Source organism: Cyclopterus lumpus, chromosome 17 (genome assembly GCF_009769545.1).
Source record: "Cyclopterus lumpus isolate fCycLum1 chromosome 17, fCycLum1.pri, whole genome shotgun sequence".
NCBI classification, from domain to species: domain Eukaryota; kingdom Metazoa; phylum Chordata; class Actinopteri; order Perciformes; family Cyclopteridae; genus Cyclopterus; species Cyclopterus lumpus.
In genome coordinates, this window is record NC_046982.1 from 3,542,373 (window position 1) to 3,566,684 (window position 24,312).

The window sequence follows — 24,312 nt, forward strand, 5'->3', positions numbered from 1 at the left end:
GTACCCTAGCCAGGATGTGACGCGTCAGGTAGAGGATTTCGCCTGGAAAAACACGAGTCACCAGCCACCTTCCTGGCAAGGGCAGCGAAAAGTATGGAGAAGAGCGTTTGGGGAGGATCACCAGCAGACTACCAGTGCCTTAGTTATGTATATAAACATGGTTGAAAAAGCTTTACCAGAGGTAGTCCAGAGCCAGCTTAAGGGAGTGGTGGGGCTAAAAAAGATGGGCGTAGAAGTATGGAAAGAGCACGTGGCGCACTTCCTGGCCAACATCACACCCACCCAAACAGCACCCACTGGAGCTGAAGAGTTGAAAGTAGAGCTGCTGAAGCTACAAATAGCCAATGAGAAAAAGACAGCAGGGGACAATGCGGAAAACCTAAAGAGGGGGTAGTGGCAGAAGCCGTACTGACCCCCTGGCTGAAAGAATGGTATAAACTTACCGATTCAGCGACCCCGCATGTGACCCTAGCGGTGGGACAAGGACACGAAGCAAGCCACTGAACCCATGTATAGATTCTCAGTAGAAACCAAGGAAACTACTGTGCCAGAAAGACTTCCTATTCCCAGACATCATGGGCTCCCATGTACAGACCATCCCTCAACAGAGGCATTACTAAAGGGAGTACCAGCTAAATTATGGACCACGTCACCTTTTGACGTGGGACACATACAGACCCCACCAGTTGTAGTAAAGCTAATGGATCCCAGCCGGACGGTATGGAGGTCACAGTACAAACTGAGCCCAGAAAAAGTGGAAGGCATTAGACCCACGATCAACGGACTCCTGGCGGCAGGGGTGATCTACCAGTGCCAGTCCGAATTCAACACCCCCATTCTGCCGGTAGAAAAAGGTCCTGGGAAGGGATGGCGTATGGTGCAAGACCTAAAATCCATAAATAATGCGACTATTCCAGATCCCTATCCGGTACCAGACCCACACTTGACATTGACCAATCTGGCTCCGTCAATGACGTACTTTACAGTGATTGACCTGGCAAACGCCTTCTTCTCCATACCGCTCGCAATTGAAAGCCAACCGCTATTTGCATTTACCCACGACAACAAAAGGTACACGGTATTGCCACAGGGGGTACCGTGACTCACCGGGGTTGTTTAACAAAGCCTTAAAAGAACACCTGACAGAACTACCAATACCAGAAGGAATGGTACTCATACAGTTCGTGGATGATTTACTCCTGGCATCAAAAACGGCAGAACGATGCCTACAAGGAACTCAGGCACTGCTAACATTCCTCTCACACAAAGGATACAAGGTAAAGAAAGAAAAAGTTTAGTGCTGCCGAAGACAGGTCACCTTTTTAGGGAGAGAAATCTCGGCAGAAGGTCTGGCGGTCACAAGTGGCCAAAGAGCTAGTATCCTGCACCATACCAAGCCCAACACAGTGGCAGAAATGCTTTCGTTTCTAGGCCTCACAGGGTACAGTCGAACCCACATTCCCGACGACACAGGAACCACGGCACCGCTGAGAGAGATGGTCCGAGCGGCAGGACCAAGAACCATGACTGCCAAACTAGAATGGAATGAGGAAGCCACTAATGCATTTAAACAGGTCAAAACAAATCTTTCACAGGCAGCAGCCCTACGCTCACCTGACTATGACTCACCCTTCCATTTGGATGTTTCTGAAAAGAACGGATTTGTAAATGCAGTCCTTTATCAGAAAAACAGAAAAGAACGGAATGTATTAATGTACCACTCATCAAAACTCAACGTGGTAAAAACAGGACAAAGCTCATGTGCACGATATGTTGCAGCAGTGACAAAAGCACTGGACAAAACAGCACACATAGTCATGGGACACTCATTAGTGGTCCATACGGCACATGGAGTAGCAGCGTTCCTGCTAAGCAAAGAATTCACGTTCAGTGCAGCAAGAAAGAAACTACACAGCGTATGCACTGCATCACACGTAACATATGAACATGATCTAAATAACATGGCAGACAAGGTCACACATGGGGAGCCACATGTGTGTGAGGAAAAGGCAGTACAAGAGAACAAGCTGAGGATTGACTTACACAATGACCCACTAGAAAACCCGGCTATGACTGTATACAGTGACGGCTGTTGCTATAGAACATCAGAAGGAAACAAAGCATCATTCGCAGTGGTAGAACAGACAAATGAAGGCACTTATGAGACAAGGGAGTGATACCCCAACCAGCTTCAGCACAAGTAGCAGAAGTGATCGCCCTAACAAGAGCACTGACTCTGGCTAAAGACAAAACTGTAAACATATACACAGACTCAGCGTACGCCCATGGAGCAGTCCATGTGGATGGACCGGCCTGGGTAAGACGAAACTTCATTACCTCCAGTTACCAGCCAATCAAACATAGGGAAAACATGGAGCAATTGCTCAAAGCAGTAATGTTACCAAGAGCCCTAGCAGTAACTAAATGCAAAGGACATGACAAAAACTCAAACGACCACGTCAGCAAAGGCAATGACGCTGCAGATGCAGCAGCAAAAGAAGCAGGGGGGTATGTGCCCCGACAGATGATTTGTAGACCAAGACCAAGCAGACAGACAGAACTCACAGAAACAGAACTAGAGGAAATACAAAATAGTGCAGGTCCATACGAATGGTCAGTATGGGAGAGGAAGGGAGCCACTAGGGACAGTAATGGGGATGGGCTGTGGAGGAGTCACGATGGCAGGATAGTCACACCGGCTAAACTAGTGCCTCTACTACTAAGAGAAGCCCATGGACCTACCCATGAGGGCAAGAAGAGAACATTGGCAAAAATAAGCTTCCTATGGTGGCATCCACACATGGAAAACATGACGAACCTTTTCTGTGACGAGTGTGAAGTGTGTGGAAATCATAATGCAGGGAAAGCCTTTCAGTCCCCAATGGGAGCATACCCCGTACCGTCGGCGTGCTTTCAAGAAATTATGATTGACTACACAGACATGGGACCTGATAATGTAGTACAAGGGAAAAGATATCTCTTGGTCATGGTGGATCGATTCTCAAAATGGGTCGAAGCAATCCCTACCAAGAAAGAAGATTCGGCCTCAGTTGTAAAATGGCTAAAACACGAGTTGATACCCAGATATGGAGTACCTAGGAGAATCAGGTCAGACAATGGCACGCACTTCAACAATAAATTGTTGGGAGAAGTAGAAGCGGCCTTGGGTATAACCCACAAATTCGGCTCTGTACCACCCCCAATCACAAGGATTGGTGGATAGGGCGAACCAAACAATTAAGAACACAATTGCAAAGGCATGCAACGGAACAAAGCTAAATTGGGTACAAGCATTGCCTTTGGCATCGATGTCTATGAGGACCTCACCGGGGGCAAAAACGCACTTGACCCCGCATGAGATCCTGACAGGCAGACCAATACCTGGCCCAGGGACGGAGGTGCCGCCCCTGGATGTGCAACTTATTGAAATGTCTGAATACATGCAAACGAGGTGAAGGAAGTTACGACACACTCGGTCCAGGTCAAAGATAAATCAGGAGCGCCTTGGCACCACTTGACACATTGTGCCCCAGCTAGCGCCCCAAGCAGAACCTTAGCAGAAACCAGGCAGGATCTGCAGAATGTCCAGGGAAGTACAGAAAGCACTGAGACGGTGCCTGGGAAACCCTGATACTAATCCGGCCCAAAATCGTAAGTATAGAAACAGGTCCCTAAAAGGAATGGGATTGGGGATAAAGACCGTTGTAGGGATAGTAGTGGCTGGAATAGCTATTTTAGCAATAATATTCATAATCTGTGAAATAGAGCATAGGATGAAGAAAGATAAGACCAAAACAGAAACCCTGTCCCCGAGCAACGCCTCTCCCCTGGCCGCGGCAAATTACAGCGGCACCCCGCACCCACGATCTTGCCCGGAGAATGGAGGTCAACCTGGTGCGGTGGCAGCTAGCGGAGACCAACCCAGGTCTGCTAACCGCGCAGGGACAGAAAGAGCCCGGCAGGGTACACGGGGGCTCATGTTGCCTAGCGATGTGGCAGCCAGGGATGAGAAGACCGATCCGTTAGCAGGACAACGAAGCAGCGCTGTGGGACCAAACCTGGAAGTTCTGGGGCTAGAGAATCTGCGGATAGCAGCCTCGATGTTGCGCTCTCGCAATCTTGCCATCTTGCTCTAATTATTAGTTAGAGTTTGAGTATTTTTTTCATATTACCCTGGGTCTCCAACTAATGAAAGCTCACAATCTACTGTAACTTAACACATCCCTCTCGCCTCTCAAACCCAGAGGACAGTCTAACAGATTTCCAACCTGTTGGCACAAATCTAAAATGGAACGTTGCTGCCAACCTTCTTTGCGATGGCTTTGCTTGTTTATGGTAATTACATGAATGCCTCTAAATGAATTTAGTAATAAAAGATAGATTTTACAATGCGACATACTGCACCATATATATGAAAAATATTTACAAATAGCCAGAGAGGGCAGGATATTTTTTGACCTTTGCAAAGTTTGACAAAATGTCCCCACAGACTGAAATGAGTGCACTGTGGGGAGCAGACTACTCGGAGGTACTCTCATGCGTTTCTGCGTTGAAATATTGTGTTCATTAGCCTAGAAAGCTGTTAGGATTCCACACAGGAGGTACTGTGCTGTAGCAGAGGGCTCTGTCAGCAGACAAGTAAATAATCTCCCCTCCAAGAAACTAAAAGGAAATAGTTTCTACAAAGTGCAACCACATCAGAAGATTGCTCTCCTGTGCTGGGCCTTGGTTTTTGTCAGCTCGTGGTTTGTTCTTCATGTAATATATTTGAACTGCTGTGTGCTTTGCAAAGGGCTGGAAAGTTGCTCTGCAGCACCCAGACTAGCTTGTTCTTTTTTTTTTTCTTCCTTTTTTCCTTCATGCTGTTTGACACAGTGTGAAATGGTATTGAGTCTGAGTGGCTGTATTCAATATGCTTATCAGACTATAATAGTCAAGTTCAAAACTGATAAGACACAAGAGACGGAAAGCAGATGCAGCAGCGAAAGTATTACATTCTTGCTGCCGAGCACAGACTTAGTCAGCCCTCAAAGGACGAACTGAAAAAGTCCTTACAATGAGTGTCATCCAGGAATACGGAGTAGTTGAATATACATGTTTTTATAACCTTCCAGGTTAACGACAAATCACCTTTTTCTCTCTTTACTTTCTTTTGTTCCTGTGTGTATGCGGTTGAAGGACCATTGTGAGTGGAAATTCTATGATCATGTTTGTGCAACAAGCCAGATTTAATAAGCTTTTTTGCAATTGAAATATGTCATGAAATTTGTATTCAGCGTCTGTCACATATTTCCACTCTGTATAAAAATGTAACTGTGGCCACTTAGATCAAATTAATTATCTTGATACACCACATTCTGGCTTCAGGGTGTGTGAAGAAAAATGATGTAAAAGTGAGTATGTGACAACTTTAAGCATGACAATAGTGGAAATCCATCAAATGATTGTAGCATACTTAAGTTGAGTAAATGTACTTAGATGTAACACCCTGTGTGCTTCCTGTGTGTGTGTCTTCCCAGTGTGTCCTGATTGTTCATTCCCGTCACCTGCCCTCAGCCACTCCTGTGTGTGTGTGTGTGTGTGTGTGTGTCTCCTGAGTGTTCATGCCCCACTGTAAAATGTAATAACTTGACTTTACTTGAAAAAAGTCAGGAAACCGATTGCCTCAACATTTCTAAGTAAAGTAGCTCAATAATTTTAAGTTCTGAAAAAACTGAATTTAGACAACTCATGTAATTGCAGTAAACATTAGTATATTTAACTCAAAATTATGAATTAGGTTAACTAGCAAATGTAAATTCAGACAACTTAAATATATGAGTGAAGTTAACTTAAAATCTTTAATTATGTTGACAATAAATAGTCAATTCTGACAACTTAAAGATCCAAGTTATATTAAGTAAGCAGTACTAATAAGAAAGAGATATATTTACAAGTCCAAGCATCCACATTACTAGAAAATAATCAGGAAAATAAAATTATCAAGTAAGCTGAACTACAAACTATAAGCTGTTGAAACAAAGATAGAGAACAGTTATAATGGAAGACAACGTCTATTTATAAGAAAAACAAATGTATTTTTGAGTTTTCGTCCTCACACATTTTCTTAAGCTCAAACAACGTGCTTAAAATGCTTGATGTGTTGCCAGATTTCACAGTGAAAAAACCTCCAGGAGGTGCAACAGAGGAGGATCCCTCTCCTCGGATGGACAGAAGCAATAGATGTCATGTGACCAGATAAACAGCGTTACAGAGTTACAACACATTGAATGTGACAGCATGTATGAATGGACCTCCACAATCCATATTGTAAATAAGTCCGAAGAGTAGGCACATGGCATGCGGAAGATTGTCATGGTCACCCATCACTACTGTACCGTCTAAAACGATGGCAGTAGCTGTACTCCAGGTGCAGCGAATGAGGAGAGGCCACAGTGTCTTCAGCAATCACTGTCAGGATCCCCATGGAAGTGTGGGACACATGTCCAGAAGGGGTGTGGGACACATGTCCAGAAGGTCACCGGAGCCCTTACAACAATATCAGCATAAAAAACACAATTACATATCAAATGTCACTTTGCATTTCTATGGTAGAACACACAATGGTTATATTTGTGCCTCACAGCAAAACAAGGCTCCACAAAATCAACCAATCAAAGCATTGAAGAGACACAGAGACTAAGACGCAGCCAGATTCTGATATTATTACATAATCAAGTAAAAGAAGTTGCTCCTCCAGAGTAAGTGCTATGATTCAATTATATTCAGTTTATTTTGTATAGCCGAATACCACAAATTACAAATTGGCCTCAGAGGGCTTTACAATCTGTACACATACGACATCCCTGTCCCAGGACCTCACATCGAATCAGGAAAAACTCCCCAAAAAATAACCATTCGCAGGGAAAAAAGGGAAGAAACCTTCAGGAGAGCAACAGAGAAGGATCCCTCTCCCCGGATGGACAGAAGCAATAGATGTCATGTGTACAGAATGAACAGCATTACAAAGTTACATAAACACATTACATGTATATGACAATGTATGAATGGAACTCCAATCCATGAAACAGAAGGAGGTAGAGAGGAGGGGGGGCAGGGCGATCAGCAGGGCCAACGCGGGAGGCCGGCTCACCAGGCATCAGACACCTCCAGGTCCAATGGACACTATGAGATGTGAAGTCACAAGACATTCATTTATTCATTCATTATGTGATTCACTGAAAGGTTGCAAAAGCTAATAAAGAATATGGATTCTCACAAGGACTGGGGTATTTACATATAAGGATGATATTTCAATGGAACAACAATAATAGCACAAATGTAAATACAACATAATGTAGAAGGGCCTGAGAACAACAGGTTGATGCAGTGGCATCAAACACTAAGTGAAATAGAAATGACAGCTCGTTAGCCCTGATCAGGACCCTTTGGTGGCATCTGCTGTGTTTCCATAGGGTCAAGTCGCAGCTTCACGCCATCCAAAACTCAAATACCTTCAATAATGAAAAACCAACAACCTAACAGGTGTCTGTACACCCTCAACTGTCTGATGGTAGAGGGGTTCTATTAATATCTCCTCTGATCAAAGTTTAATACATGGTTAAACAAAACCATATTCTTACCAAGGCTTGTCTTTTTTTGGCAAACTAACCAGTTACGCTAAGTTTGCTGAAACGCTAGTTGTAGTTATATTTACACTAAAGCTCTTCTAGAGGGGTTACGCACTGTGGACTTGACGGTTTAGCTAGCTTAAATACTAGCTAGCTTAAACGCTAGCTAACGTTAGCTTTCGAAATAGAAGACGTAAAGTTAACATCCAACATCCAAATAATTAACATGAAGGATATGGCAAAGAGACGACGACGAAGTTTGCTAAATAGTTGAACGGTAGCGTTTTATTATCAAGCTGAAACTTACCTTAAAATAATGCACACACTGGCGCTTTCGTCCCGCTTTCGTCATTCCGCCTCACAAAGAACGTCTTCAGTGGTCAACTGCACATACGTATTCGAGTCAAGCGCTGCCAAGTTTCTCTGAGCTTTGCAAATGGGTCCTCCTCACACATTTTTTAAGTAAAGGTTACTTAATCACTTTACTCACCAGAAAGTGTTCTTTACCAAGTTTCTTTAAGTATGGTCAACAAAATAAGCAGACATGAGTTAATCTCACTATTTCTTTTAAGTAAGGTGACCAATTACATTTTACAGTGTACACCTGTGGTTTCCCCTCATATATATATATATATATATATATATATATATATACACATACACTGTATATACTCCCCCGCTTTCCCTCAGCCCCGGCCAGATTGTCTTTGTTATACCCCCTTCAAGCCTGAGTTTGTGTTTTCAGTCGCCGTTTTTTCCCCTTGTTGTGTGACTTTGACCAGTGAAGATCTTTTGCTTTACCTCACCTTGAGCCCTGTCTGTTCCTCTGCGCCGGAGTCTTTGCCTGGGCGTGACATTGGTTACATTCACACACTTTTTTGTTTGGAAGTATTCCGTTATAGTGTATGTGGTACACATATCAATTTTCTTACATTTCCTTTGAAAAAAATCCTCCCCAGACCTAAAACCATGAGTGTCACACACAAGCCGATAACTTAGTCTGCAGCCACATGCAGGTCATTACTTGCAGATGGCCAAAAAAGCACTATGAAGTCAAATATCTTTACTTGTGGCGCTTGCTTCACCTTCACACACCGGTAAAGTAGACTACTCACTGGCAATATAAGACAAATCGAGTGCGTCTCATGTTTTTATTCATCAAGGATTGAGGATTTTACGGGTCTGTTGCCCAGATTCAGCTTCACTCTTAATACAGCGACTCCATCCAACCAGTAGCTTCTGATACCAATCACTACAGAATCATTTTGACCCGTTTTGAATCTTCCCGCAGTCTACCTTTTTGGGTCTTGACCCGTGCTTTGAAAAAGAGCAGCACACATGCATACAAGTGTGCCTGGGGCTCAGTTGTGAGCCACATACCCCCTACCAAGTTAAGCTGAGTGGGTAATGAAAGTATTCGTGTGCTGCTCAGGCCCTCTGTCTGCTCACTGGGGGGATGGAATGTCGCTGTAATTGAGGTATTACAAATTGTTTCATGCGGAACGAATCCCCCGCTCAAAACAGGCAATTTCGGAAAGGTTTAAATAAAGATCTACTCAATAAAATGGGTGGCATGGGAATGTGGGCAAACGCGTTTTGACGACTGTTTAACTTTTTGAGAGACTCAGAAATGAAGTGAACAAAGGAGGAAGGCCACAGGGGAGTGAAATGGGTTGTTGGCCGACTTCAAAAAAGGTACTGGAAATAACTCTTCCTCCGGGATTTTATTTTATTTTTGTTAATCAAATCTATTCAGTGCAGTTAAATAATATGATTAAAGAGCGCTTTAATAGGATGCAGCACATTATTCAGTCCCATCAAATCATTTGAGATGTTGGGGTAATGTGACCAATTTAAAAAAATCAGGGCTCTCTCAGATCACTTTGGCTTTCACAGCCACTTCCCGCACTTCTTTCTAATGCAAACCAATAAGCAATAGGTCGGGGCATTTATGCAATTTAAAGGATACTTTAAATTTAGAATTTAAAACAGAATTTCCAATTTAGCCTGAGCACAGCATTTGATGCTTGTTGCCCATATTTCTTTTTAAAGCTACTTTGTATTACCATCAGTCTTCCCTGCAGGGAGCAGGCAACAGAAGGAGAATGCATTTACCCAGATGCATCTACGCAAACATGCGCCAGAGAGGGGGAGAGAGAGAGAGACCCTGTTCTGTGTGTGAGCCGCATGCATCACGTATGCCTTGTAGATGTAAGTCTACCATTGTTATTCAGCACTAGTCCGTGCAGTCTCCCCAGCGCGCCAATATAGATCTGGGGATCTGTCTCCCATGGTGACTTCATAATATGACCTCAAAACTACACGCATTCTGCGCAACCCCTGTACCGCCTGTGTGGATATTCCCAAAGATCACATCAAAACGTGCTTCACTAGCAGCCTTCTGGCGAGCCGCGGACTCTTGTGAAGATGCATACATTAAACTTCGTATGTACGAGTCTCCTGGGAGAAAGGATGTGGATACGAGGGACAGAGCCAGGTGATTGTTTTCAGACACAGGTGATCTTAGTGAGATGGTGACCTGGAAAGGGGACTGCCTGGTCATTATCCCGAAACCCGAAGGCCCCATGCCCTGAAAACACACGCTCTCCATGCAACAAACAGAAGAACATGACGTGTCGTTGGACCAATTGTTTTTGCCTACCATAGGGAAGGCATGACCCGACCTGCTCGGCCTCTGATTGGCTCACACTCATTGCCTAATTCTAAATAATCCAATCAAAGAAGGCAAAGAGATTGGTAAGGGCAAGAATATTATGGTAAGGCAATTAGAGATCCATACTAGGATAACCTTATCCCAACAAGAAGGGTCTGATAATGTCATTCTGCATAATAATTAGCCATGTATTTCTGGTCGTTGCAGGGCAAGAGTGTATTTTCGGAGCAATGGTCATTTCAAAAGGGCTTTTTGGACTATCGGGGTTTCGGAATACTGGAGCATCGGGAGCACCACATCAAAACGTGGCTCCTACATTTCCCACACAGCATTATGGTAGCAACGAGTACTGTAGCCTAGAGCAGTTACCCTGCAAGATCACTTCTTTCTAAAATCACACCTCCAGATTTTTTTCTTTACCCACAACCAATGCTAAATCAATTGCCATCACATGAGGTCAATATCAGACTTCACACAGCTCCCTCTGGAGCCAATAAAGGAAGTTTTCAACTCTTGGTTTTAGACCTCCATACTATTAATGGAAGGAATTTGGACCGGAGGAATCCGAAACAAAATGTAGTCCTTCTACAATAGTACCACTTGGCAAAAATTGCTCACAGGGAATAACTCTTATGGTTCAGAAACCTTTGCTCATTGGTCATCACTGATGTCGTGCCGTTGGTGAATCTAACTGGCTGCTGCTACTCTAGTAGGGCTGGAAGCGGCAGATATTCAGACGTGGTCAGTGAAATTCACCGAGCTGTGTGAGCCTACGGATGATATTATGAACCCAAACACGAGGGCGTTAGATATTCCGACATTTGTGGGATTTCCACACAAAGTGTAAAGCAGGGCAAACCTGATTCAGCCCTAACTATAAGCACTATGAAACAGGAAAGTCTTAAGTCTATTCTTAAATGAGGTGACTGTGTCTGCGTCCTGGACTGAAAGTTGAAGCTGGTTCCATAAAAGAGGAGCTTGATAAGTGAAGGCTCTGGCTCCCATCCTAATTTGTTGAACTCAAGGAACCACAAGTAGCCCCCGCATTTAGTGAGCGCAGCTCTCTAGTGGGGCAATATGGTACTACAAGCTCCTTAAGATATGATGGTGCATCACCAATCAAGGCTTTGTAGGTGAGGAGAAGAATTTTAAATGTGATTCTTGATTTTACAGGGAGCCAGTGCAGAGCAGCTAATACAGGAGTAATGTGATCTCTTTTCTTAGTTTTTGTGAGTACATGAGCTGCAGCATTCTGTATCAACTGGAGGGATTTAAGAGACTTATTAGAGCAGCCTGATAATAAGGAGTTGCAGTAATCTAGTCTAGAAGTAACAAACGCGTGAACCAGCTTTTCTGCATCTTTTTGGGACAAGATGTGCCTGATTTTTTAAATGTTACGTAGATGAAAAAATGCAGTCCTTGAGATTTGCTTAACGTGGGAGTTAAAGGACAAGTCTCGGTCAAAGATAACTAGAGATTCTTTACAGTGGTGTTGGATGCCAGGACAATGCCATCTACAGAAACCACATCACCAGATAATTGATCTCTGAGGTGTTCAGGACCGAGTAAAATAACTTCAGTTTTGTCTGAGTTTAACATCAGGAAGTTGCAGATCATCCATGTTTTTATGTCTTTAAGACATTCTTGAATTTTAGCGAGCTGGTTGGTCTCCTCTGGTTTGATCGATAGATATAATTGAGTATCATCTGAATAGCAATGAAAGTCTATGGAGTGTTTCCTGATAATGTTGCCCAAAGGAAGCATATATAAAGGTAAATAAAATTGGTCCAAGCACAGAACCTTGTGAAACTCCGTGATTAACGTTACTACTGAGGTCTATAGGAATACACGGCTCCACAGAGCTGTGACTCTGTCAGCCTGGCTACAGTGCTGAAGAGAAACCTGGGGTTGTTCTTATTTTTCTCTATTACTGGTTAGTAATAGGCTGCTCTGGCATTGCGGAGAGCCTTTTTATATGTTTTAAGACTATCTCGCCAAACTAGGCGTGATTCTTCCAGATTGGTGGAACGCCATATGTTTTCGAGCTTTCGTGAAGTTTGCTTTAGTTTGCGGGTCTGACGGTTATACCAGGGAGCAAACCTCGTTTGCCTCACTGTCTTTTTCTTCAGGGGGGCTATCGAGTCTAGTGTCATTCTCAGTGAGCCTGTAGCACTATCGACAATATGATCAATCTGGGACGGCATAAAGTTAGCATGGGAGTCCTCCGTCACATTGAGACATAGTATCTAATCAAATGCAGAAGGAATCACTTCTTTAAATTTAACTACAGCACTATCAGTTAGACATCTGGTGTAGAAACTTTTGACTAACGGTGTACACTCCGGGAGTAGAAACTCAAAAGTTAATAACAAGCTACATACACCGGTGCATGTAGAGCTTTCTCCCCCTATCAGTCTGTGTTTACAGCATTCAACTCACCGGCTCCTGTCTACACATCAGTTCATCTACTGATCAGCATTGCCCAATTCCTACATGGCCCATAAACCCTGCCACTCGGGGACGGAGTGTCCTTCTTTCTGTACGGGTTCCCGTGCGGAGGTGGTAGGAAGCTGGAGGGGATGGCGGCTCACTGTGTCGAGGGAAGTGAGGGAAAAAGTGGGGATCTCGTTGTCAATTCCTCTCAAGACTCATAATTGCTTCGCTGGGGTCTCTCCACGTAATGGCCCCATATCGAGTAATCCTCAGCAACGGGTCCTGTGCGCCTATGAATAAAAAATTACTTTATTGATTCCCCCCCAAATTCCCTCCCTCCGTCTTTTGATCTCACCTCCCCACTTTTTCATGACTAACAGTAATTTCCTCACTAATGTCCACTGCTGTTTCCTACCACTGGGTTCACATGACCCCATGCAGCACAACAAGGGGGGCTGGGGGTCGGAGGAGGCCCTGATGGTTGATGCTCCGCTTTCGCCTTCGCCTCAATCGGCCAGAGGATTTCTAGTCTTGTGAAGCAGATGACGGAAAAGGTTGAGGACGACGAGGTGACGCCTGCGTTTGGATGTCGAAGGCCGCTGCGGCGAGAGAGGCTGCAAACTTGCACGAGCCGGAACCGGATTGACGACTAGATTGCGTTGGAGCAGAGGACCCTCGACACCGGGGTCGACGTGAAAGATCGCATAGGGCTTTGGGACCCGCCACCCAATCCCCGCTTTCCACGCGGCACCCGCCGGACGCCCCCTCAGAAACCTATTTCACAGTCAGTTTAACAGCGCACTCCAGCAGGAAATATTCATACACTCATTTCCCCTCGGCAGTCGAAATCTCTTCGGGGGAAAATTGGAGCTCAGATTCTCTGGAAAATGAAGTTCATATTTCTTTTGTTTATTGTGGAGAGACAGAGGAAAGTCATAAAATTGACAATATCATGTTCTCGGAGTGCGCGCGGGACAATATCTGTTTTCTGTTCCGGGCCAGCAGTAATCCAACAGGCCATTCCTCTTTCATTTTCTGTTTTACTGCGAGGCCATAAACCGCACAGTATATTACATGCAATGCTGAGCAAATGACACAAGTTATGAATCTGAAAATGTGGAAAACCAAAAAAAGAAAAGATCCACACAGGGAATAACACACACACAGGCAGCTTATGTATGAGGAAGCGGAGTCGAGCGGGGCAGTTAACCATAATAAAAAAGGAAAATTTATCTAAATGAAAGGGGGTTATGGCAGCTGATAAACGGAGGGGTTTCATTCATCTGGACTGGGGGCCATTTGTTACTGACTTGTACAGTTGTAACTTTAGATTCAACACATATGAACCAAAGGTCGTTAAGTGGAGGTTTTCCACCTGCTCTTCTTGTCTATGAATTAGAAAATAATCTATCTCAAATAAAAATGTCCTCATCCTCCATTTTATTGTACTGTGTGGGCTGACTTACTACCTTTTCATTATTTTCTCTCTAAAATGTCAATTTTATAGGGTGGATGCTTTATGTTTTTATCGACACAAAAGGGATTAGATTGCCTTGGTTTAATTTTTTCAGCCATTAAAAGAGACATGCAAAAGTTATTTCTAATCTAGTTTTTAATGCGGTTGCCTGATGTTCATTGACCTGAAATGAAGAACAGCTTGTGATATTTTTTTATTGCACGCACTATAAAACAATGTGTGCTGAGATAGGTCGTGGGCCCTTTCAAGGGATAAGTGGGGATGGATGGATGGTGGATGGTGGATAGGTGTATGGATGGATGGATGGAAAGATAAACGATGGCTGGATCTGTGGATGGTTGGATGGATGGATAGATGGATATCTGGATTGATGGATGGGTGGGTGGATATATATATATATATAGATAAAAAATGTTGTAAAAAAATCTCCAACACAATATCCACCTGTACGATGTGGGTCTACGTTCCCAGATGGGGAAGTGACAAGGTTCGACATTCACATCATCATCTAACCCATGTGAGTAGCAGACTGAAATACAAGTTAAAAAGGATATTTTGACAACCAAAATGTGTTGACACCACTAAGATTTATACCACGTTGTTGTGTCTTGTTGCTACTCGGATCAGATTAAATTAGTACTCTAATCTAAAACCACTTTATTCTACACGTTCTACACTCCCGACTGGTCGACGTTTTGTAGTCCCATTTCGCCACTCGTTAGCAACCACCTTTAAAAAAAAAAGGCGAAAAACATTTTAATCTTTTAAGCTTATGTTAACCGCAGATTTTATTTCAGGCTTCGGACCAAAAAGCCATTGAAAAAACACATTGAATCGAAGGAACCTGAGGTGTAAAAATGCTAATTTCCTGGTTTTAGGACTCATTCCTGGAACACTCTGCCAGTCAATCTACGTGTGGTAATCCTGCATGTGTGTATTGTGAATATGCCACGCATTAGAGGCTGGATATTATTCAGATGGATTACATTTTCATGTGCCGACTGTCGTCCACACTCGATGTGTTAGCGCGGCCTCAGCAACACTTCACCTTCTCCCAAGATGACAGAAGTGTGGGTGGGGGGGGTTATCTGTCAAGTTGTGCTGTTAAATGTGCTTTTCTGTACTTTTGAAAGTGGCAAAATAAGCCGTCGCAGACTGCTTGCAATGTGCAGACAAGAGGAGAGGGAAGCTGTTGTCGTTTTAGCCGAGGCTTGTGGGAAGGTAACTGCATGGAGGTGGGTGAGATACAGCGACGCAATTGTGTGTTGCTCCATGTTTGCAATTTCTGCTACTGATTAAAGGCCTTTATCATACCGGGTACGTGGCCAATGAAGGACACGGATGTGCAAAATACTCACTTGAGAATATCCATCTATCCATCCATTATCACCCGCTTATCCGGGGTCGGGTCGCGGTGGCAGCAGGTTCAGCAGGCCGACCCAGGCTTCCCTGTCACCCGCAACACTTTCCAGCTCATTCTGGGGGATCCCGAGGCGTTCCAAGGCCAGCCGGGAGATATAATCCCTCCAAGGTGTCCTCGGTCTTCCCCGGGGCCTCCTACCAGTTGGACGTGCCCGGAAAACCTCTAATGGGAGGCGTCCAGGAGGCATCCTGACTAGATGCCCGAACCACCTCAGCTGACTCCTTTCGACACGAAGGAGCAGCGCCTCGACTCCAAGCTCCCCCCTGATGTCCAAGCTCCTTACCCTATCTCTAAGGCTGAGCCCGGCCACCCTACGGAGGAAGCTCATTTCGGCCGCTTGTATCCGAGATCTCGTTCTTTCGGTCACGACCCAGAGTTCGTGACCATAGGTGAGGGTTGGAACGTAGACCGACCAGTAAATGGAGAGCTTTGCCTTCCGGCTCAGCTCCCTCTTCACCAAGACGGACCGGTACAGCACCTATTTTACTGCTGCAGCCGCACCGATCCGCCTGTCGATCTCCCCGATCCTTCTCAGAGCGGACCTCACCTGGTGGTGCTGAAGGAAGAGTGTCTGCTCCTCCTTGGGCTGGGTCTTCTCAGCTGTTGCTCTGCTGAAGTAGGATTTAGAATGCAGGATCTGAAATAAAGAATGACATATGAGGAATTACACCAGCACTGCACCCAGCTATCAAGAACGCACTGTGTGGCTGCGGACTATCGAGCTAAGATGCAGGCTTTTCTCACATCGAAGCACTCCGTCCACAGAAGAATATGCAGCCTTGAAAATTATGTGTTTTCAGCCAATCACATTGTTTGACACACACACACAGGTCTCAAGGTGGACTGAAGTAGGCTAAAAGAGTTATTTTATTTGTATTTGTTATTCTTCTAATCACCTGCTGTACGCAATGTAATATACGGGTAGATGAATGTAATATACAGGTAGATGAAATCAAGCATTCTGATTGCTTGAGAGTGAGTCACGGGGTGTACTTTATTCAGCCATAAAGTCCTGTACGCCTATTTACATTTATCTGAGCATTCCATATCAGTGCGCACTCAAAATAACAGGTAGATTTTGCACGGCCGTTAGTTTCATTTCAAGCTTGACAGTTACCAGTTATTTCTAAGGCTTCTAACGCTTTGATTCAGCATCATGGACTAACTGTATGAAATGTTCTCCGCTTGAATGCTCGTTGACCGTCCGTGTAAAATAAGGCGCTGAGGAGGTATATTTCCATTTGGCCTACAAAATTGACATTAATTTACTCTCTTCTGATGAGCTTTTTGGTAAACAGAAAAAAAAATGAACAATATGGAAATTTCCAATACAAAGAAATATATCGCAGAATTGTATATGCATTACCTGACAAATAAGGACCATTTGTTCCATGACATCATTTTTGAACAAAATTAATTATTAGGAGTTACTCTCAGATGTGTGTGTGTCGCTGATGCTGAAACACAATGGAGGAGACGGACAGTTCGGACTAATTAAATTCAAAGGGTACTCCTGACTGAAGGGGAACGAGACGCTGCATCTTCCTGTATTTTAATTTGTAGACTCTTTAGCGTGTTCCCACAGGTCTCCTGATATAGTTTCTCTCTCTAATCCTGTGATAAAGCACCTATGATATGCTTGTTTTCCTTCCGCTTGTGGTTGTGAAGGTTGTCCACATTTGCTGAACTGGCAACCGCCTCTGCTAACCTCTCAGGCACTATTAGCCTACACTTGTCAAATAAAGCCTGAGAGACTTTCACAAGAGAAAAAAGAAAAAAAAATACTGCATTACCATTTAAGATGAATACATCCAATGCTGCTGGCTAAGTGGACGGCCACTCAGCTGTTTGGCTTCTTTTATTTCTGAACGTTAGTACATTTTGAGATTCAAGTGCAAGACCCAATGGACCCTATGAGTTGTGACTTCACATCTCATAGGGTCCATTGGACCTGGCGGTGTCTGATGCCTGGTGAGCCGGTCTCGCGTTGGCCCTGCTGATCGCCCCGCCCCCCCTCCTCTCTACCTCCTTCTGTTTCATGGATTGGAGTTCCAGTCATACATTGTCATATTCATGTAATGTGTTTATGTAACTTTGTAAATGCTGTTCATTCAGTACACATGACATCTATTGCATCTGTCCATCCGGGGAGAGGGATCCTCCTCTGTTGCTCTCCTGAAGGTTTCTTCCCTTTTTTCCCTGCGAAAGGTTACATTTTGGGGAGTTTTTCCTGATCCAATGTGAGGTCCTGGGACAGGGATGCCGTATGTGTACAGATTGTAAAGCCCTCTGAGGCAAATTTGTAATTTGAAAAGCCTCACGGGTTGTTGACTGAACAACATGGGGAATGATGATTTTTCGTCGTCATTTTTACAATTTATATCAAACAATCCCTCTGCAGTCATATGACGGAAACAAAAAATAATTTTCTCATGAATCTGTGCAGTAATGTGGCATAATCCTTTCTTATCTGGTAAAGCAATGTTTCCCAAACTACGACATTATTATTCACAGTTGGGTGAAGAATTCGCTTAGCTAAACAACTTAGTGTTTGAGGCAAAGCGACGGAAGCCCTGATCTAAATTGTTTTTGACTTAAGAGCAGGTGAAAAAAAGGGTTTTGCCAGTATAATCTTTCAAAGCTTCTTAGGGCTGAGAAAGGGTCCAACCCCCCCACCCATAGCCCTGAATAGGATAAGAGTATACCAAATGGTGGCACACATCTATGGATAATCTAAGAAAAAAACATTATTTGGGAAGTTTAAACTGACTGCAGCAAGCTGTGCCTGGAGTAATGCCTTCACAAAGGTTTGCCTTGATGAGTTTTACGTAGCTCTCTGGCCCCCCAGTTGTCCTGGAGGATAAAGTTAATTCAAGAATGGGATCACACTCTACTTCCTTTTCCAAGATTGTCTTCAATGGCAGAAAGAAATGAACATGCATCTTGGCTCTACAACGGCTCTCTCACACTGTGCAAGTAAGCGGCATTGAGAATATCGATCCCGAAGAAAGGCCTTTGTGCAGATGTGAGCGTATCTTAATGCAGATTGGCAAGCGGCAACTCTGATGGCGCCAGAATGTCATAGAGGGGAGCTTTATTCCCTTATCTTTCATGACACACCTGTCATTGCATCCTTTACTGCATCCCAAAATAAATGAACTTGAGCTGACAGCCCTTTTTACATGCGCTTCAGGTAGCAGCAACTCTCTAAAGACGCTAATATAATATTTGACTAACTTGTTGTGGCTATTAGTGCCGATCTCTGTGAATTAGACCTATTTTTGCAATGAGGATCTTTTGCAAAGAAAGAGGATGGACAGAAATGTATGCATATTGCACAGCACCACTGGGATGCTATTTGCTAGGTAGCGCAGTTGGGGCTGCAATTCAACCTTTGCGGGTGCTTTGGGAGTTACAAGGTTCCTTTTTTTGTCTTATTTGACACCTTTTGTGATTTCATCCCTCAGTTCCCTAAAATGATCTAATTCCATGTTTCTGTTCTTTCTATTCAGATTATGCTGCTGGAAGATCAGTTGCCAAGTTCCCCAGAGGACACCTGGAAGCAGACTACTGTGGCAATCACTGCAGATAACAGAGTCCATCTATTCCCGATAGTAATGCATAAGAAATATGTTTTTCTCTTGTGTTCCTTTGCACCACCTTCTTTGTGTCGACATCAATCACCGTTCTCAGAGAGCCTGGAGGATTCAGACAAAACCTTACTTACTCACCTCTGTCTTGCTGGGATCTGGCAGGATCAAACAATGCTTTTGACATTCATAAGATTATTAACAAATATTTATAATAACGGGGCACCAACCTGGGATCAGAGACCAATAACCAAACTATAAATGAAGTCTCAAAATTGGTGTTCACTCCCAATGTCAATAGTCAAAGTACTATTTCACATTCTGAGTGAACAGTGAAAGGCCACGATATCCAGCTATCATCACAATACCCACGCAAAGAAAGCTGCTCCTTAAAGTAGAACAGCCTATTTGTTTCAAACAATACTGATCAAGTCAATAATATTACAAGCTAAAAACAACTACCATACAATTACAAGCCTACTATTTAAAATCATCCACCAAACATGTGTTTGTGTGTGTGTGTGTGTGTGTGAAAAATGGCGGCCGTGACCTCGTAAGTGATCACGTCCCGTGAGACAACGACAGTGCGGAGTCTCGTACGTGATGGCGCTACAACAATGGAGTAACGAGGCACACAATAGAGGCCGCGCTTACACACCACGTCCGTCCGAGATGACCACAACAGCACAGCCTATATGTGTGTATGAGTACCTATGTGTGTGTGTTAGTTAACAATAACTACCGGGTTAGATCTCTACCGTGACAGAGCCGAGTCATGTCAGACCCATATGTTTGCCTGCATATTGATATTGACGGATACTTGGCACTCCTCGTTTTTCACCAGCTGCACAATCGATAAACTGAAGGTTCTAGTTCAAAATGATTACATTTCTAAAATCACAGATATGACATGATTTACTGGGAGAATGTGACTCCTGAAATGTGGCTCTTGAAATGGTCGTGAAGCATTCAGGTCGATAATATCCGTAGAGAAGACTTATCGCTTGGTGAGAGCTGTAGAAACACTTGTGAGCTCCAGCTCCTGACCGACGAGGTGCGGAAGCCTTCCTCTAAACCAGCGGTCCCCAACCCCCCCGGCCGCGGGTCAGTTGGTACCGGGTCGCACAGAACGAGTGAATGCAATTTTTTTTTTATCAAAGTCGTAAAAATGATTCATTTTGAAAAAGGACCGGATACATCCGTCTTTGCATCTGAGCCTCTCATGACTTTACGAAATACGTCACACATCTCACACGGGTCACGTATTACGTATACGTAACATCTTGAGAAAAGTTGGCGAGCGATAGCAAACCCACAAGCGAGAGAAAATGAGTCAAAAACAACAAACGTCTTTGGAGAGCTTCTTTGTGAAGCGGGTTGAAAGCGATGAAAACTAAGTTACGGAGACTGGACGTAACAAACACACTTCGGGTGTCGTTGTCTCCCATCACCCCAAGATGACACCGGCTCATTGCAGATAAACAAGCTCAGGGGTTAATTTGCAATTTTGCACCAAACGTCTGCAGATAACTTCATACGCTATTTGCTTGGCATCGCATCATCATACGACAACGTATCTTCATACAACAGGTCACACAATATCTTACCAGAATGTGACTCATTTTTGAGGAGTTTTTCTATGAAAGCCAGCTACAGAGTTGTCAATTCACCTTTCTTACATGCGTAAAAACTTTATACTTCCTCATTCATGTCTATGTGAATAACATTCCAAACCAAGTTACTCACAGCAGAATCAGAATCAGCTTTATTGGCCATGTATGTGTGCACATACATGGAATTTGACTACGGTTACACGTATGCTCTCATCATTACATTACATTACATTACATGTCATTTAGCTGACGCTTTTATCCAAAGCGACTTACAATAAGTGCATTAAACCATGAGTCCAAACTCAGAACAACAAGAATCAAGCAAGTACAATTTCTTCAATAACGTTCAACTACAGAATACTATCTGTAAGTGCCATTTAAGTGCTACTAAAGTGCTAAACAACAAAGTGCTATCGGTAAGGGACATTTAAGTGCTACTACGGCTCTACCCTCCCTATTTAAGTGCTACTACGGCTCTACCCTCGCTATTCATCATACATACATATTTAAATTACAAATTACAGGATGAATATAAAAAGACATTAAAGACAACAGAGTAGCAACATCTATGTACAATATAAAAACAACAACAGTGACAACAGCATTAATGTTCATTAGCGTCCCGTATAACCTGGTGAAGGTGACGGTCGGTAGAGGCTTAAAGTAAGAAGCAACACGAGCAGGCTGATGACCAAACTCTATAGAATACAGTAAAGAAAATGATCACATTCATTTATTGAGCCATTGAAATATGTCCAGGAAGGCCCGACAACAGATCCTTAAAGGGCGCATGTGGGTCAGTGGTTAGCAGGTCCGTCTTTCAATCAGATGATCAAAACACAACAATGACAATGTTTTAAGTGTGATAAAAGGTAATAACTATCACTTTCTCCATTACTATGCAAACTATCTTAAGTTGTTGCTGAAGGTTCATATAAATCTGCATCTTTAAAAAAAAAAAGTTTTATATTGTATAAGTGTATTTTCATCTGGTACATCTTTACGCTTACAAAATTAATTGGACATTTTTGCTAAATTATCTTTCCAAATTACATTTTATTCAAAACCGATCTTCAGAATTTGACTGTGGAAAAGAAAAGAACAAATATTCAGGCAGAAGGATCTCTCTCTCTCTCTCTCTCTCTCTCTCGGAAGCTACGGAAATTGATTCCACACATTCTTCATCCAAACAGCCTTCAATGTTCCCCGCGGCAAACTGCAGCCAGCATGCAGCACTTTCACAGCAACACCCTGAAAAAGACGAATCATCAGACAAAAAAAAACTTCACTGAGGAGTAACTTGCTCCAGCTGACGGCGCTCTCCCCTCAGGAGAATCCACTCCATCACAGTCGCTCCCGTCCTGTTACAGAACCTCAGCTGTCCGCTTTAATGTCCAGTTATTGTGTATTACGATCCATCTCTGATTCAGATTCCTCTCCTACTTTTTCCTCCAGCGGGGCAGCATCCGTTCCGTTTTCACTCAAAGCACGTTTTAAAGATGTTTTCTACCCATCACTTCACTGTCGCACACTGTAGACTGCTAATGTTCAGATGCCACGAGTGGGCGGAAGGAGCTGTTGCTTGACTAACCTCACTGGAGTTTAGCTAGTACTGCGTCTGAATCAGGTGGCAACAGTGACGTGAAGCTTGATTTATGCGATTCCAGAAAATGCCGTAATCCCAGCCGGCCAGCGGAGCAAGTGGTCTTCATAACTCACTTTATTACTCCCCCGTTTCCCTTCAATAAAACACATTGTCTCTATCTTTCTGGTGGATTGATGGAATGCCAAACAATGTGGTACCAATATTCAATGTGCCTTGCTCTTCATTGAGAACCCCCAACAGGTTTGCATATCTATCTTGCACAATCCTGGCATCTACCAAGTGAGTGGGACCTGAATCTTGTACAGATATTCCATGTCCCAAAAAAAATTACGTTGCTACCGCTGGCCACTGAAAGTCGATGAATCAAATCATCCGTGGGCTCAATCTGTATTTTCGGTTCATTATGAAACTGGGGCGGGCCGCATTGGACTTTATTAATGTAGCTAAAATTATTATACTAGTTATGCTATGTTAATTTTCCATCTGGGGGCAAACTGCCTACCCCAAGCGAAGGAGTTCAAGTATCTCGGGGTCTTGTTCACGAGTGAGGGTAAGGTGGAGCGGGAGATCGATAGGCGGATCGGTGCGGCTGCAGCAGTAAAACAGGTGCTGTACCGGTCCGTCTTAGTGAAGAGGGAGCTGAGCCGGAAGGCAAAGCTCTCCATTTACTGGTCGGTCTACGTTCCAACCCTCACCTATGGTCACGAACTCTGGTTCGTGACCGAAAGAACGAGATCTCGGATACAAGCAGCCGAAATGAGCTTCCTCCGTATGGTGGCCGGGCTCAGCCTTAGAGGGTAAGGAGCTCGGACATCAGGGGGGAGCTTGGAGTCGAGTCGCTGCTCCTTCGTGTCGAAAGGAGTCAGCTGAGGTGGTTCGGGCATCTAGTCAGGATGCCTCCTGGACGTTAGAGGTCCATTAGAGGTTTTCCGGGCACGTCCAACTGGTAGGAGGCCCCAGGGAAGACCGAGGACACGCTGGAGGGATTATATCTCCCGGCTGGCCTTGGAACGCCTCGGGATCCCCCAGAATGAGCTGGAAAGTGCTGCGGGTGAGAGGGAGGCCTGGGTCGGCCTGCTGAACCTGCTGCCACCGCGACCCGACCCCGGATAAGCGGCTGATAATGGATGGATGGATGGAATTTTCCATCTAGCGCCATATATCGGAACAATACTATTATAATGCTTTTGTTTATGATACTATACCTGCACAAACAATGACATTCCCATTAGCCATAAGGGTAATTGGCGATTTGACAGAGTTCTTTATTTCTTGCCAAAGCCTTATTACTCCAGTCGTACAATTTTCTTTGTTTGGTTCCTAAAACATCTATTAACATGTCCTCCCTGCAGAGTGAATTAGCTTGTTTGCACAAGGGCTCATAGAAATACCTGCGCTACACTGAAGGAGACAGCGCGGCTGCAATACACAGAGCTCGTGTTTGTTGTAAATCTGACTCTTCTTCCTTTTCTCCCACTTCACTTAGGTCTTATACATTTAAAGTTTTATAACCCTCGCACTAGATCCATATGGCCCTCCTGATCTTTGGCAGTTTAATCAACATTTGTGAGCACACACAGGCTTTTTCCCAGAGACAGAAACTAGAGATCCAAAAATCTCTTGGTAACAGCACAAGTAAACAAACCCTGGAGCTGCTTCACTGGCAATTAATGGGGGACAGACTTTGTGGATAAAACCAAGCTTTGTTTTTTTTCCCTCCAGTTCTAATCTGCAGAAGAAAGTTGTTAACAAGCACAGGAATTGATCCAAGAACAAGCAGGAATGGCATTATTCTGCAAGTGATCCACACAGTAGTATGGAGTACAGTGCTTGTTCAAAGACGTGGGCAGGCACATTCCTGCTTGCTTGTTTCAAGCTCTCTAAAT